This window comes from Lactuca sativa, chromosome 8 (assembly GCF_002870075.4).
Source record: "Lactuca sativa cultivar Salinas chromosome 8, Lsat_Salinas_v11, whole genome shotgun sequence".
NCBI classification, from domain to species: Eukaryota; Viridiplantae; Streptophyta; class Magnoliopsida; order Asterales; family Asteraceae; genus Lactuca; species Lactuca sativa.
In genome coordinates this window covers 333,683,560-333,700,829 of record NC_056630.2, presented here as the reverse complement: position 1 = coordinate 333,700,829, position 17,270 = coordinate 333,683,560, and positions in this window count along the sequence as shown.

Here is a 17,270-nt window from a genome sequence, read left to right as displayed (position 1 = left end):
ATGGGGTAATTATGTGTGACCGAAAGGTCTTATGTGTATGATGAATATGTGATGCATGTTGTATATGTGATATGTTATGATATGATTATGATGATGTGGACCGGAAGGTCAGGTTGATATGGACCGGAAGGTCAACAGAGTATGGACCGGAAGGTGAATAGAGTTATGGGATGGAAATCCCTTGAGACACTTGGATCGGAAGATCCTATAGAGTTATGGCCTAGAAAGGCGTATGTGCTGTATGTGGTATTTTGGGGAACTCACTAAGCATTTATGCTTACAATGTTTGTGTATGTGTTTCAGGTACCAATGACGATCGCGGGAAGGTGCCGATATGATTCGTACACACTTATGAAGTTTATGTTATGAGATATTGGGAAATGTTTTGATGTAATAACAGTGGACACCTCATGTTTTGTATTACTTATTGATAAAAAGTATGTTTTAAAAATGAAAAATTGTTTTGAAATTTCACGGTGTTACACATGTCCCATGACTTAGGAGGAGCATTTAGTAGCTTTTTGTTTATTTCTGACTTTGCAAGAAGATTCCAGAAATGTTCATCTCAGTAGTAAGAGTGGTGAATCGTTGCAGCTGTGCCTCCAGGGTTTCTTCGGGAATATAGTTAAACATATTAAATTTTTGACGCAGCATATCCTGGCGGATTTCCTTCATATCTTCATTTCCTTCATACACCTGAATCAGGGCTTCCCATAAAGCTTTAGCTGATTTTATACTCTCTGAAACCTTGAGCAATATAAGGAGATAACGCCATTGTCAGAGTAGCCAAGGCTCTTTCCTGCTCTTCAACCTTTTCAAAATCTTCATCTGTATAATTTTCAACTGCTTTTTCAACCACTAGTCCAACAACGGTGGTGGTAATTCTGATAGGATCCTTGACTATGTTTCACTAGACTTTGAAGTCTTTCATTTTGATATACATATCAATGCGGTATTTCCATTCAGGAAAACCATCTGCAGACATAAGTCTCGGAATGCAAGTAGTAGTGCCCATGATGGAATCCAACTCATGATGGTGTGTTTGGCTTTGAGAATCCATTTTCTTTATTATTTTAAATCAAAGATTAAAATAAAAAAATAGAAAATTTAGACTTGAGTTTCCAGTCAATGAGTTTGCGGCCATGAACATAGTTTACGGTCGGTCAGTGTTTACGGTCTTTGCAACTTAGTTTATTGTTATTGAAGATGCTTTGTTTACGGTCCAAGAACAATGTTTACGGTCCAAGAATGTTCTTAAATTTACGGCCGTAAACAGGGTTTACGGTCGTAATCTCCTGGCAGTAAACTCGCAACAGTTCACGAAAACACGATTTTGGAGTAGATTCGATCCCATTTAGCAGTAACAACTCCAATTCCAATCTCGAACAGTGAGGAATACGGCCGAAAATCTCGATTACAAGATGATTTGACATTGGCTTTGCTCTGATACCAACTGTAGGGTCCTAAAACGGATCTTTACCAATGATCAAGCAATCACACAATCACAGAAACATGAATATGAGTAGAAGAAGAATTCAAACAAGCTTGCACACGTTTATTACTTGAAAACGTCGGGTACAACTTGTTTACACTTGGCCGTGAACTGTCTAGCATCAACAACCAATAAAGACCTACACAACCCCTATTTATAATAGACAATGACCGCAAACTGTGACATCCCCAATTTCACGGCCAGAAAAGACCGATTTTATTTATGCTTTGTTTAAAAATCTTTAGTAACATTTTAAATAAAACTGTTGCGGAATTTGTCCCAAAACAAAATATGATAAAGATTAATCAAAAGCATTTCCATAGAAATGTATTTCATTAAAAAGACTCGGGAGGTCATGTTCGATACAGATCATAAGCATAAACAATACAACATAGGCCTTACTACATTATTCCGTATTTACAGGCCTAAAATCCCTTAATCTCTCATCCCAAGACATCACATCTATGCTCATGCGCCACTACCTGTAATACAAGAAACTAAGTGGGTCAGGCTGGGGAGCCTGGTGAGCACATAGGGTTTTCAACCCACAATAAATAAGTTTATTAACTTTATCAAATCAAACAAACCTGATTACCCGTTCCCGTTATCCTCACTTTACGTCCCTAAGACATCTAACACAAGGGACCTAGTCTAAGGACTATCATCGGGATGGACACTACCGCTAAGGGGATTCCTCAGCAATAAATGTCCTTAAGGCAACCATGTGGGGGATGGAGTACACCTGGTGAGCACACAGTTCAAATAACCACATAGTTCAAATAAACACCTACAGGTTGCGAGCATGCTAGTGTTCCACTGGACTGTCTAGAATAGTCCGTGGTCGTCATCTATACTCCGCTAGACGACTGGATCATCAATAACATCTATAACGAGGCCAATCATTATTTCATTTTATCACACAACAATTAACACATCTACCCATGTTTTACCCCAATATTTTCGTAGATATAAAATACATATATAGTTTAAATCATTGAAAACATGTATAAAAATGTTCATCCAGCATAGATAACAAGTATTCAGATAATATGCACACATAGCACGTAATTTATATAAAATACTTTATATCTATGTGTAAGCTGAAAGTAACTATGCACTCACTTGAAAGGTGGTGACTCAACACTCGGACAACGCTTCGATACTCTCAAAACAATTTTCCTTCAATAAAACCTAGTATCAATACCACTAGGGTTTAGTCTAACGTCAACCGCGACTAATTAGTAGTCTAGCTATTATTATTATTATTATTATTATTATTATTATTATTATTATTATTATTATTATTATTATTATATAAGCGTTAAAAAACACTATATAACTCATAATAATATCCCAAATAATTATTTTAAGGTCCTAATAATGTTACTATAGTAAAACATAAGCTATACTAAAGATCGGTTAGGTACAGCTCACTTACAGTAGGTTTCCTTGGAAACCGGGCTCCGCTGGAGCAGAGTTTCTAAGCCGAAAGGCTCTTTTCTCAAGGCTTCGGGAGCCTTGGGGCTTCCTTCGGGTGCTAAGGGGTTTACCTAGACCTTAGGTGGACTAGGATAGGCTAGAGAGAGAGTGTAGAGAGAGAAAGAAGTGGGGAAAGGTGTGAGAAATGAGAGAACCCGACACTTCTATTTATAGGGAGAAATCCTAACGGACTCACCGAGAAGGAGGACCTACTCGCCGGGTGGGGGCAGGTGGCAGCCTTCTGGTGGTGCCACGTGTCCAATTCTGGTAGTGCCACATCACCCTCTATCGCGTATCAGCCTTCAAACTTAGAAAAATCATAACTCTCGCATACGAGCTCCATTTTCGACGTTCTTTTTTTCCACACGTAGGTAAAATCAAGATCTACAACTTTCGTTTAGACTCTGTCGGCTAATTCTCGACCGATGTCAATTTTAACAGTAGGAGGCGTTTAGACTGTTAAATGACCGCGAAGAATTCGTAACTCCTTCATACGAACTCCGTTTTCGTCTATCTTTTTAACGTTGAGTTCCTATTAATGAGATCTTCAACTCTCATTTAGGTCGCGTAAGCCAAAAACCGCTCGAACTAAAATTCGAGTTTCGGGTTGTGTACTGATAAGCCGAATCTTAGAAAAATTATAACTTCTTCATACGAAATCAGATTTGGGCGTTCTTTTTATGGATTTTTTCGGTTTAACATATTGTACGACTTTCGTTTAGATCACTAAGGCTAAAAAGTCTTCCATCATAAATTCACTATTTACGTCTCCCGGTGTCGTGCCGGTTTTGCCGTAATACTTCGGCGGGCCATAACTTTTTCGTTATAACTCGGATTTTGACGTTCTTTATATCCCCGAAATCCTTGTTTCGACCACTACAACTTTATGTAAAGATATCGGAATTATCTCACACTTTAATTTTGACGCTTATTTTTATTCTTTATTAAATATATATTTATAATAAAGTAATAAGCACACAAATACACATAATTCACATAGAATTAAAATATTTCATCTTTATTACATCAAAAAGAGTTACAATAGTTGACCTAGACTATTACATCGTCTAAAAATGCTTAGCCCCGAAAGCCGGGCGTTACACAAACAGAACCTGGGCCGGAAACTGGGTTTACGGCCGTAAACTCTCCATTGATCGTGAACCCAACTTTGACCTACAATTATACCAAAAATGCTCAAAAGAACTATTACAAATTGAAAGCCTAGACCAAACCATTAATTGAGACCTTCAACAACATTTTGGACCAAAAGGACTTTTTGTCTTTTACCAAAAGGTTAAGGTTTATATTTTTAGAAAAAGAGTTTATAAAATTTACCAAGTTTGACTTCCTTTTAATAATCAAAAAACGTGAGCATTCTTGGAAGCATGCTAGTGATGGGTTTTTGAGTTGTTTAATCAAAATTACTAAGCATAAGAAGCATGTATGGACACACTCATAACAATAAGGAAAAGTTTGTCTAAAGTAGAAGTAACTAATGTTTATAACTTCACTTTATGCATATAAATAAGAGGGCTTGCATTTGGCAAGGGGGCTTATTCCTTCCTTGAGGCATATGACCGAAACCTCTTATATCCCTCTCTTTCTCTCTACTTTTGGTTAGAAAATTTGAAGAACACTTGCATCTACATGCCTTCTTTTAGTTCGTATTGGTTATGAACTTTAAGCTTAAGGGTTTAAAAGGTTCGGACTAGCATCTACATCAAGTTGAGTCGTTGTTGGTGTCTCAAAGTTTCCACATTCTTCATTAACTTCCAACCCTACTAAGAGGACCCAAAGAACTACAAAGGTTGTTATTTCTTTACCTCCTCTTTGGTTGGTGTTTTAAACCTTCTATAACTCGTAAGAAGATCCTTGGTGGGTATAAAATGTTTATGTTATTTCAAAAAAGTTAAAGTCTTCCGTTGCCATCTTTTTCTAGTTTATGAAACTGTTGTTGAACTAAAACCTCAACAACTAATAGTTGGATTTTACAAAATATTTTAGTTACTTTTATCATTATACTTTTAATGAGGTTATGTCCTATCAAACCAGTCCGGCTAATGACCCTCCACCAATCATGGAAGCATTGGGTGAGAGTGGACACCCATTCAACTACCATTTTATAGGAAGTTTCCTTATACCCCATTATAGATTGGCTTCGTGAATAAGGCGTACTAGCGGTTCGACTGACTTAGTCTTATACATATAGTATATATTAAAGTTTTAATTATATACATAGTATAAGGTGTATTTTAAACATTTCAAAATACTAAGGGTTTAATCTTTTAGTAAATTAAACCTTTAATTTAATTAAATTTAAACATTTTATGGATTTATTAATTATCGTGTCACTAACCACTTAATTAAATTAATAATAAGATCCATAAGGATGTATTTTAAAATTTTCAAAATAATAGGGTTTTTAAATCATAAATTTTGAAATTAAAGAAAATTTAATTTGAATTTAAAAATCTAAAAACAAATGATTTAATAATTATGTATTACTTAAACCTTTAATTAATTTATTAAACCAATTGAGGATTATCCAAGATAATTTAATCTAATCCTCTCCCTACTAAATTTCAAAAATCATGGGAGGGATAAACAAAATTTATAATTATCTAGTTAATCAAATAACGAGATTATTACCTAAATAATAAAATCCCTAACATATCTAGCGATTTTCGAAAATGGCATATTTTGGGGAGGAAGGCAATGATTTCAATCCTTGCCATATTTTGAAATCCTTGAGGGTTAAGGAACTATTAATTCGAAATTTGAGGGACAAGGGAATGGGTTTAAAATCTTTTCCAAAAAATTTCGAAATCTAGGGTTCAAGAACGAAAGAATTGAAAATCCTAAGTTAAAAGGGTTTAGTTGCCATAAACCGTAATTGATCAAATTCAAAAATTTGCAAGCAAATTAAATAGAAAACAAGTCAAGGCTCTGATACCACTGATGGGTTTTGAGCATTACAAATAAAAACCTATGTGTGCATGCAACCCTAATTTATTGATCTATATTTTCTCGAATTTAACATACAATATTTGAACATCAATGGGAAACCCTACGACGTATAATCTATTTTCGAAATTCACATAACAAGGGTTAGAATACATGCCTTAATTATTATATTGCAACAACAATGCATTCCTAGTCTTCTTGAACTTTAAGAGCAAGCGTCACAAGTGTCACACCTCTAATGGTTCACACCCAAACTGAGCAAGAGGATGAGAGAGGGGAGACAAAAGACGTGTTATGAATTTCAGCTATTCCTATAAGGAATCAAGTGGCCAAAATTGTGAAGGGGTTAGGCTCCTTATATAGTAAGGTAGCATAGAGCCAGAGGTAGGTTTTTAAGAGGAACCCCTAATTCCTTAGCTTTAGGACCAAGCAGCCCATAAACTCCCATACATGAGCCATTGGACGAAAATTCTAGGGCCTTCCTATTGATTTTTGTCCAACCTCTTCTAGGGAGGTTCTAGAGCCCAATTCCTCAACTATCATTAAATTGCCAAACAACCCCTGCACTTTTAATTAATACAATTAATCCCAAAATTAGTTCCAATTAATTTCTGATTAACTATTAATTAAATAATATGATTTATAATTAATATATAATTTTCTTAATACATTAATAAATCATTTATTTCAATTTATTAATCAAATAATAATTCAACCTCTCTCTCTAAAAGTAATCATGTCTAGTTGCTAGTATTGAGGGCAACCTAAAAGGACTGTGCTACTATCAATTCAAGTATATACCAATTATAGTTATGGGCATAGACACAAAATCCAACAGTCTCCCACTTAGATAAGTCTAATTACTATAGATACCAGTATAACTTCAAGAACTGACTAGCAAATTGTAGCTGCCAATGTCGTTGTCGAACTCTGACCCGGTCAGTTACATGTCCTAAGATAAGTGATCAAATATTCCTATGTTCTACAAGACATGGTATGGACATGAGATATATATTATAATCAATCTCATTTTCTATGTTTTGGTTTCCCGATTTTCAATTTATGATGGCTATTTTGGACTACCAATTGAACACATCAATTCAGTCAAGGCTTGGTCAAGGGCTTTAGATGCCGACATCAAATCATTTAGGGGCCCACATATATCTCTTTTCCCGTTAGGGCAAAAGGAACGGATAAAAGTTCACTGAAATGTTTGCACTTTTTACTCATCAAATCACACACAATAATACGTTTTATATGCCTTGCCCACGTAAATAACAATTCCCGCCCACATACATAACAGAACCCTCCTACATAATAGTCCCTGCCTGTCGTACACAATAGGTCAATGTCAAGGGCAACATACTGGTCTTCCATATAATTTATAAAATCGTATGTAGTCATAGATAATATAAACAGTCGAACAGGTGGTCCACCCAAAAGCAGTAAATCAGAGAAGAACCATGAAATCAAGCTTTAGACCAAGAGTTCTCAGGCTATCCAACTTAACAACCTACAACCATAACAAGCATTTACTTAATCAACCATGACACTGTCCAAAATCATATAGTCCACCAACAAGACCCTTTTAGTCTAGCATACCATGACACTAAATGTAACATCTCCAATTTGCCGGATAGAAAAGACCAATTTGTTTAAGCTTATTTAAAAACCAGAGTATGCTTTTGAAGAATAATATTGTGTAATTTGTTTCTAGAAAACATGATAATGATATTATCAAAGCATGTTCGAAGAAAAGTATTTTTATTTATATTAAGACATTGGGATGTCATCTTTAATACAAAAACATAAGTATAACAAAATATTACAAGCCTTACAATAATTAAACTAATGGACTAATACTATTTAATCAGTAGTAGAATGTATCTTTAATATCGCTACCTGAGATTCATAAAAAAATGGGTCAGGTTGGGAAACCTAGTGAATAAATAGGGTTTTCAACCGACAATAATATAATTAATATGTTTAATCATCAAACAATTAGCCCAATCCCCCCCCCCCCCACCCCACATTATTCTTAAGGATCTACCCTAAGGATAATGTATGCTGATAGTACTAGTTCAGGGATTACTCCATAATACTTGTCAGTAGGTATGCTTCAATATTCCTTCCTAAGGATTTTTCCTAGAGAATAGGCAAAAAGTCCATCACTACGAGGGTTTATCCAATAGGCACTAAGTCCATAGTTGTTGATGTTATCTATTAGGCACAATTGCCAATGTTATCTATTAGAGACTAAGTCCATAACTGCCAATGTTCATTTATAAGGCACTAAGTCCACAGCTGCTGAACATGTAGTTCAAAAAAGCACGTATAGGTTGCAAGTCTGGCAGCGCTCCACTGGACTGTCTAGAATACTACGTGTTTTTCATCTATACTCTGTTAGTTGACGACATCTTTAAAGTCAAGGCCTCTTATCATGTATTTCATCTTTCATCTCTCATGATCTATATCATCATTCATCTCTCATCATATATATCATCTTTCATCTACCAATCTTTACCTAATATATTTATCGGTATAAAAATACATATAAAGTTTAAATGAAGTAATAATATGTACAAATCGTTCATCTAGCATAGATATCAGGAATACAGATAATAGACACATATAACATGTATTTATACTAAACACTTCATATCTATGTGTAAGATTAAAGTGACTATGCAATCACTTGTTAAAGTGACGATTCGAAATTTGGACAACGCTTCGTTTCTAGCAATTGTCTTTTCTTTTGACATAACCTAGTATCATTATCACAAATTCTTAGTCTAATATTTCTTGCGATTAATTATTATTCTAGATTCATCATTAATTCAAAGTCTACTTCAAGATCTAACAAGTAAGGAACAACCAGGTAGGATCATATCGACGGTAGGGTCCGTATGGTATACAAAGTAAACTGTTTCAAAATCGCTCATTAAACACCTCACTAAATCCAACATAGACATCATCCTCGTAAGTAGATCAATCATTATAACGACTTGGAATCAACCATAAATCTAGTTTATAGGTTCATAATAACGATAATGAACTTAAACATAATTTATACTTAAAGTACGATTTGCATAACTTAACTTACAGGTTGGTTAGCAAGAAACCGAACACTACATGGGCAGACTTGTAAACCGAATGCTCTACTTCTTGGAGATTTATGACGTTCCAGATCTTCACTACTAACACCTAAGAAGTGCTAGAGAATAGGCCTAGGGACCTTGGGGGTGGGGGGTTTGGGAGAGAATGGAGTTGAAATTCTACTCTAATACTACTAGAATCTCTTAGCAGAATGTATCTTTAATATCGCTACCTGTGATACAATAAACTGAGTGGGTCAGGTTGGGAAACCTGGTGAGTACATAGGATTTTCAAACCACAATAATATAATTAATATGCTTAATCATCAAACAATTAACCCAATTTCCTATCCCCATTATTTTCTTTATTTATAAGCATCTACACTAAGGATAATCTATGCTGACAATACTAGTTCAGGGATTCCTCCATAATACTTGTTAGTAGGTATTCTTCAATATTAATTACTAGGATTTTTTCCTATGGTATAGGCACAAAGTCCATCTCTGCCAGGGTTTATCTAACAGACAAGAAGTCCATAGCTGCCGATGTTATCTACTAGGTACAACTATTGTAATGACTGTAGATTCGGATTAGTCAATTTAGAAATAATGAGCGTTAAAATGACTTTTTGATAGAAGGTTATTTAGTGCAAATAATCTTAACCAAAGTTATAGTATATGTCATAAGGATTCCTTGCATATAAAGAATGTTGAAATCTGACTTATAACGAAGAAGTTATGATCCGTCAAAGCTTCACGATTAAAATGGCACGACTCCACGTATCGTAAAAAGTAATTTTTTGACGAAATACTTTTTAGCCTTTGCCATCTAAATGAGAGTCATAGTAGACGTTAAACCGACAGAATGCATATAGAGAACATCCAAATCTCAGTTCATTAGAGGAGGTTATGACTTTTCTAAGATTTAGCGTAGCAGTATATAGTTTGGAAATCGAATTTTAGATCGATTGATTTTTAGCCAACACAATCTAAACGAGAATTGGAGATCATTTTAATAGGATCTCAACGATATAAAGTCAGTCAAAAACAGACTTCGGATGACAAAGTTATGAATTTTTAACAGACTTTAACTATTTAAGCATGTTAAACTATAACTTTAAAAATAAATTCAAATTTAGCTGAAGGATTCGAAACAAAAGTTGTAGATCACATCGATAACTAAGTGTGGATATAAAGAGTGTCAAAAATGGAGCTCATATGCGAAAGTTACAGATTTTAGAAGATAATAAATTTTCGGATTAACCTCAAAGTAACACTTGGCAAAATCTAGGTATCAGCTTCTTCCCCACGGCTTCACACCAGATTGCGACATGTGGCACATTAAGCCCAATGTAATTTTGAGTAAGCCTAGCATAACCCATAAAAACCCATTACACCTAGCATCATTTTTAGTACGCCCCGCATACTTGGGCACTGGTAGCCTATAAATAGAGCTCGAAAATCACTATTTTCCTCGCATCTTTCTATCCAACTCTCTCCCTAACACTCCAAAGCCCTTATGCCTTCTCCTAGCACCTCCTAGGTGTTAGAAGAAAATCCCCGAAGTGTTGGAAAGCCCTGAGAAGTAGAGCTTTTGGCTTAGAGGTTCTGCCCGCGCAGAGTCCGGTTTCTCGCCAAACCACCTGTAAGTTAAGTTATGTTTACCGTACTTTAAATATAACTTACGTTTAAGTTCATTATGATTATTATGAACTTATAAAATGATTTATCAGTGACTCCAAGTCGTTATACCGATTGATCTACTTACGGAGATGATGTCTAGGCTAGATTTAGTGAGGTGTTCAAAGTTGGATTTCCAAATAGTATACTTCGTACACCAAATAGACCCTACCTCTGATATGATCCTACATGGTTGTTCCTTATTTGATAGATCTTGAAGTATGCTTTGATTTAATTTTGAATCTAGAATAATAATTAGTTGCAATAAATATTAGACTAAAATTTAGTGATAATGATACTAGGTTTCGTCAACGCAAAAGACAATTGCTAGAAACGAAGCATTGCCTGAATTTCAAGTCATCACTTTAACAAGTATTAATAAAAGTATTAAGTATATGTTGAAAGTTCATATGTGAGTTAGATGCTTATTATCGGGAAATATGTGTTATATGTATATTTGATGATATACGCTATGAGAACCAGACATGGTTCTATATGTGTTAAGATGTATTTACATGATAATAATAATAATAGAAGTATTATAAATGAGAATATAAATGTATGTGAGTTATATGCTTATTATATGGAAATATGTGTTATATGTATATTTGATGATATAAGCATTGTAGGTTTGCCTAGTATTGAAATAAGACTTAAAAGAGAGGATTAGTTAAATTAAGTTTAGATATTAGGTTGCATCTTATTATGGGTATGTGTGTGATCGGAATAGAGAGTAGAAACTCTATCCAAGGAGGTTGATGATCGATGGAGTATGTCCTACGTATAAAGTTCTTTCTGTCTACCAAGACTTTTTCAAATCTTTATATCTCAGGTGCTGCTTGTGCCAAGGTATTATTATGTTTTGGGGCACGATTCCTACTCATACCATGGTACTATAATGTGCCAGAAATACAATGATGTACCAAGTCCTTTTTGACACTACTATGTATCGGAGTACGAGAGTGTACGATAGTACTTTATTGGTATTTCCCCATCCTTTTTCTTTTGATGAACTTTATGGGTCAGTGTTTCTACTCACGTAGTAATGGAGGGATATTCGTAGACTGCCTAATATAGTGTGTCAGTAATAGACCACTGGTAGGTAGGTCTGATGTTATATTCTCAGATAGGATGAATTTGGGGGTAAAATACCTCACGATGTCAGACCACTACTAGGCAGCATTATCTAGATAACCACCACTTAGTTGTCTTATGGTTTCACGAACGGAGGTTCGTGGTGAAACTTATTCCATTTCCCTCATTTGACATATTTATTGATCCTTGTTTGATTCTAGGGAATTTCCGAACAGCGTCGTCAGTTTGTTGTTCGTATTGATACTTTAGGCTAGATCCTGTAAAATCATTGTATAGGATCAGTACATGGGAATCCATTGGATGAGTTAAATTGTTTTAGAGATATGATATATCTGTATTAATGATAATAGTTGGTTTTATAGGTTTGAGATATACATTATTATAACATTGTGGGATTGAAATCCCTATGTAATCACCAGGTTTCCCAACCTAACCCACTCAGTTTATTGTATAACATGTAGCCAGTTTATTGTATAACATGTAGCGATATTAAAGATACGGTCTGCTGAGAGATTCAGGGAGTTTTAGTGTAACATCCTAATTTTCAAGACCAAAAATTTCATTTTTGATAAAATGATTTACAAAACAATTATAAGAAAACATCATCAAGTCACCTCCTTTCAAAAAACCATGACTACATGTATCAAAATCGTATCATAAAAAGAGTAACAATGTCAGAGTACAATCCCAAGAATCTGATAATGCGTGATTCGGTACTACCATGCCAATTCCTTCCCTTTCGATGTAGAGGTACCTAAAAACAAAATTGAAAACTGTAAGCACGAAGCTTAGTGAGTTCCCCACATACCATATACCATACATAACACATATTGACAAGCATATCTGGGTGCCCAACCTAACCTACTTAGCATACCGCGGTGCTCAACCTACCCCTGCTATGTATACCAGGGTGCCTAACCTACCCCTGCCGGGCATACTAAGGTGCCTAACCTACCCCTGTCAAACATATCGGGGTGTCCCACCTACCCCTCCGTTTTATCTCAACCGGTTATGGGGACTATTTCACACCTACTACTACAACATAAAAGCATAACATAGTCGTACTATCATGCATACCAGGGTGTCTGACCTACCCCTTGGCCCTATCGACCGAATATAAGGACTATTCCCCCTACTACCACTATCACATAACATCTTATCATACTAGAACATGGAACATAACAAATAGTGACAAACCAAACAATTATCATGAATACAATCATCCATAACTACTCATACTTGTGGGCTAATATTGTGGCCTTAGACCCACTTCTACTGGAAGGTAAGTTACCTCAATGTCGTGTAGTATCTGAACTGTCATTGGTGTTGGGATCAACTCCTCTTAAACTCCTGAAATTCCTACACATAACAACCTTCCATAATTACCATTTCATACTCATAACTCTTTCAGGGGTCACTCGGGTCAAATTCAAAGTGAAGATAAACACCCTGGTCAAATACAACTTTTGGTCAAAGTCAAAATTTGGTTGACTCAACTCGCCGAGTTAGCCCACCAACTCTTCAAGTTCCATAATCCACAAAATATTGGAACTTCGATCATACTCGTCGATTCTTTCAAGAACTCGTCACGTTCTCCTTCATAAAAAATAAGGACCTTTTGCTTATGACTCGTCGAGCTCATCCTTAAACTCATCGAGTCCTGCTTCATATAAGTTGGAATGTTATGCCTTGAGTCGACGAGTTCTTCCTTGACTCGTTGAGTTCTTCTTCATATAAGTTAGGACATTGCCTTGAACTCGCCGAGTTCATCCTTGAACTCGTCGAGTTCTTTGATCTTCAAGTTCATATTCATGTTCATCTTGTTGAGTCCTCTTCTAGACTCAACTAGATTGCTTAGAAATAGAAAAGGTTGGGGAACCATGACCTGACTCGCCGAGTCCTATGAACGACTCATCGAGTCCCCCAAAGTCCAAGTCTATCCAGTCGATTTTAGTCGGGCTTAATGCATCCAAAACATAGATCTGACCTCCTAGGATCGATATAGCACGTAAAGTTACAAAATTTACATGCATGCATGGGTTAACTAGTCTATAATGTCCTAAAAAGTGTTCCATAAGATGTATGGGACTCCCATGACGATAAAGTTGGCACATTTATTCTATGGAGTCCCTCTAAGACTCTTGATTTGAAGTTCTAACACCTAAACAAGCTTGCATCCATGAATGGTTCCATAATGAGCTCCAAATGTCCCTAAACTACCCCATGGAGAGATCTAAAGAATGAATGAAAAATGTCTAAACTTTATACCTCAAATGAGCTGGGAATATGACAAAATCTCTGGATCTATTTGCTTCCTCTTGATCTCCCTTGCTTCCTCTTTCTTCTCAAGCTTAAAAAACACACAAAAAGCCCTCAAGAGTGGCTCTAACACTTACAAAATGCGCTAGGGTTGCAAATTAGGGTTTTCTGGACTAAGGGAGACGATGGAGGCTGGGATGGAGGCCAGTTAAAGTGTTTTCAAATACGGTGAAAACCCTAAAATTTAGGGTTTCATTCAGACAGGTCTACTCGTCGAGTTGGGGTTTCTGACTCGACGAGTAGACTCTTCCACCCGCGTCCAAGATTCGCATCTACTCGACGAGTTAGGGCCTTCAAATCGTCGAGTCCCAGTGTAAAAATGCAAAAGTTCATCTTTAAAATACATACCGGGAACCGAGCGTTATATTTCTTCCCCACTTCTTTTATACTTCCTCCTCGAAGTCTACTGCTGCATCTGGAAAAAGCTCTGGGTAGTGAACCCTCATCTCGTCCTCTGGCTCCCAAGTCCATTCTAAGCTCTTACGGTGCTGGCACTGCACCTTTACCAGCTTGACCCTCTTGGTCCTTGGATCCTTTGACTTCCTGTAAAGGATCGCTACTGGTCGCTCGATGTAGTTCAGGATGTCATCAACCTGAATATCCTCTAGAGGCACCATCATAGAGTCGTCTACCAGGCACTTCCGCAGCTAGGAAATGTGAATGGTACTATGAATTTGGCTAATCTTGGCTAGCAGATCAATCCTATACGCCACCTTGCCAACCCGGGCTGCAACCCTAAAGGGACCGATGTACCTTTGGCCCAACTTGCCCCACTTCTTTTATCGGGTGACACCTTTCCAAGGTGACACCTTCAGGAGAAACATATCCTCGACCTAGAACTCTAGGTCCGAACGACGTTTGTTGGCATAACTTTTCTGCCGATTCTGAGTAGTCTGTAACCTACTCCGAACCTACGGGATCCGGTTTGTTGTCTTGAGTACCACTACGGTACTCCCCATGACCCTCTATGCAACTTCACCATAGCATATCGGGGTTTTGCACTTCCTCCCGTATAACATCTTGAAGGGAGGATGGTCAATACTCGCATGATAGCTATTATTGTAGGAAACCTCTGCCAATGGAAGGTAGGTATCCCAGTTACCACCAAAGTATAAAACGCATGCCCGCAACATATCCTCCAAATTCAGGATGGTCCACTGACTTTGACCATCCATCTGCTGGTGAAAAGCGGTGCTAAAGTGAAAACGAGTACCCAAATCGTCGTGAAACTTCTTCCATAATTTGGAAGTGAACCGCACGTCTTCGTCAGAAATCGAAGTAGGTCCTTTATAGCGAAATACTTCCCAAGCTAGGATTTCACCTCCTTCAAGGTTGGGATGTCAATTCCTATGAGCATTATGTCATCCACATACAGTACCAAAAAGATAACTATACTCCCACTAGCTCTGAGATATACACAGGACTCATCCTCGCTTCTCGAAAAGCCAAACTCTTTGACTTTCTCATCGAGACAAAGATTCTATCTACGAGATGCTTGTTTCAATCCATACATGGATTTCTCAAGCTTACACACTCTATTAGGGAACTTTGCATTGAAAAAAACCCTCTGGCTGACTCATGTAAACATCTTCACCCAACTTTCCATTAAGGAAATCGGTTTTGACATCCATTTACCATATTTCATAGTCATGAAATGCAGCTATGGCTAGCATAACCCTAATAGATTTTATTTTTGCTACTGGTGAGAAGGTCTCATCATAGTCAACTCTCGGAGCGTGAGTAAATTCATTCGCAAACAGTTTCTCCTTATAAGTGTGTACTTTCCCATCCATGTCGGTCTTCTTCTTGAATTTGCACCCAACTATCTTACGACCTGGTACATTGGTAACCAAGTTCTAAACTTGATTGTCATACATGGACTGAATCTCACTGACCATAGCCTCTTTCCACTTTGCAAACTCAGGGCCTGCCATGGCTTCCTTGTAGTTGTTAAGTTCATCCAAATTTACCAGTGTGCTATCACTAATAAATGTATCACCTTCCGTAGTAATATCGAAACCATAAAACTCAGGTGTATTTCTAACTCTAGTGGAACGCCTCAGAGGTACAAATTCTTCAATTGGCTCAATAGGAGTTTCCTCCTCAGGTTGATCGCTAGTGTTTGAGGTTCCTTCACTGCTTGACTCTTGATTTTCTTCAAGGTCAATTTGCCTCCCACTGTTTCTTTGGCCTATGAATTCTCTCTCACGAAAGACTCTTCTCATCGGAATGAAGACAAAATTGTCACTCTGTCTATAGAAGAGATATCCAAAAGATTGATGTGGGTGTCCGATGAAAATACACCGCTCACTACAAGGGTCGAGCGTTTCATGAGTCTCGCGTCTCACGAAAGCCTCGCAACCCCAAACCTTGATGTTTACTAACGAGGGAACCTTTCGTGTCCACATCTCGTGAGGTGTTTTGGGAACCCTCTTAGTTGGGACTAGATTAAGGATATGGGTGGCAGTCTCTATGGCATACACCCAAAATGAGATAGGTACCAAAGCTCGAATCATTATGGAACGAACCATATCCAACAACGTTCGATTGTGCCTCTCAGCCACACCGTTATGATGTAGTGTCCTAGGAGGTGTCAATTGTGAAACAATTCCACATCCCTTAATATAGTCAACGAATTCGATACTAAGATACTCTCCACCCCGATCGGATTAGAGCATCTTTATTTTCCTGCCCAACTGATTTTCCACTTCTTGTTTAAACTCTTTGAACTTTTCAAAGGTTTCTGACTTATGCTTGATTAAGTAGATATACTCATATTTGTTGTAATCTTCAGTAAAAGTCACATAGAGGCGGTTAGCATCCATTGTGGCGGTTTTGAAGGGTCCACAGACATTTGTGTGTATGAGGTCCAACAAACCTTCACCCTTTTCACAAGTACCAGTGAAGCGTGACTTAGTCATCTTTCCAAGCAAACAAGATTCACAACTATCATTTGACTTTAAGCCAAATAATTACAAGAATCTAGCCATTTGGAGTAGGCCTATTCATTTCTTGTTGACATGTCGAAGATGACAATGCCACAAGGATGATTTATCCAAACTAGTGGAAGAATCAATATGCAATACATTATTTCCTAAGTTGTCTACAACCAACACAGTTTCATATAAAATACATCATTTTAAAAA